Consider the following 1,472-nt stretch of genomic DNA (forward strand, 5'->3'; position numbering starts at 1 on the left):
CAGAATAAACTTCTCCTTCTACTTCTCTCTGGCCTGGCCTCAGTTTATCTTTCCAGAGAGCTTCATAGACACCCTATATGATTATGTTTTGGCTGGATAAATGTGGAGAGGACTTTGAATTACACTTCATCTTCTGACACAAAAACCCAATATGAAGAATATGAAGAAAAACATGATAAGAGGCCAAATGCAGATCTGAAGTTCTACTGATATAAAAAACAAAACTAAAACATGTGGGGTAGAAAGGGGGAACCGATTACAAGGATCTACATATAACTTCCTCATTGGGGGAAGGGCAACAGAAAAGTGGGTGAAGGGAGACTTTGGACAATGTAAGACATGACAAAATAATAATAATTTATAAATTATCAAGGGTATATGAGGGAGGGAAAGCAGGGAGGGAGGGGAAAAATGAGGAGCTAATACTAAGGGCTCAAGTAGAAAGCAAATGTTTTGAGAATGATGATGGGAACAAATGTATAAATGTGCTTGACACCATGGATGGATGGATGGATAGATTGTGATAAGAGTTGTATGAGCCCCAATAAAATGATTAAAACAACACATCTTTTTATATTAATCTTGTATTCAGACAATGCTTTTAAGATATTAGTTGACCAGACTGTTGTGAACAGTGGAAGCCTGCTGGATGATAATGACTCCGCTCGTAAATCCTTCATGAGAAATTGAGGACCCAGAAACCTGAGGACTGGGATGAAAGACAACTACCAGACCCAGATGCTGTCAAGCCAGATGACTGGGATGAAGATGCTCCTGCCAAGATTCTAGGTGAGGAGGCCACAAAACCTGAAGGTTGGTAAGATAATGAGCCAGAATATGTATCTGATCCAGATGCAGAGAATCCCAAGGATTTGGATGAAGATATGGATGGAGAATGGGAGGCTCCTAAATGTGAGTTGGCCCCTGGGTGTGGTGCCTGCTCAAGATCTGTGATCACCAACCCCAAATACAAGGGTAAAATTAAGCCCCCCACGATTGACAAATCTAACTACCAGGAATCTGGAAACCCATGGAAATACCAAATCCTGATTTCTTTCAAGATCTGGAACCTTTCAAAATGACTCCTTTTAGTGCTTTTGGTTTGGAGGTGTGGTCCATGACCTCTGACATTTTTTGGGGACAACTTTATCATTTCTGGTGATCGAAGAGTGGTTGATGATTGGGCCAATGATGAATGGGGCCTCAGAAGGCTGCTGATGGGGCTGCTGAGCCACAAGTCATGGGACAGGTGATCGAGGCAGCTGAGGAGTGCCCCTGGCTTTGGGTGGTCTCCATTCTAGCCTTCGCCCTACTGGTGTTTCTTGTTATCCTTTTCTGCTGCTCTAGAAAGAAACAGTGTGGTGCTACAGAGTACAAGAAGACTGATGCTCCTCAACCAGATGTGGAGGAAGAAAGAAGGAAGAGAAAAAGACAAGGGAGACGAGGAGGAGGAAGATGATAAAAAACTTAAA

At 42.5% G+C, this 1,472-nt stretch overlaps 1 pseudogene; it reads left to right on the forward strand.

Moving 5' to 3' along the window:
- Positions 1 to 1,472, forward strand: part of LOC101657913 — a 42,974-nt pseudogene extending 41,502 nt beyond the window's left edge.

The sequence above is a fragment of the Echinops telfairi genome, unplaced genomic scaffold, assembly GCF_000313985.2.
Source record: "Echinops telfairi isolate 266 unplaced genomic scaffold, ASM31398v2 ScPeMD7_7441;HRSCAF=8479, whole genome shotgun sequence".
Taxonomy (NCBI): domain Eukaryota; kingdom Metazoa; phylum Chordata; class Mammalia; order Afrosoricida; family Tenrecidae; genus Echinops; species Echinops telfairi.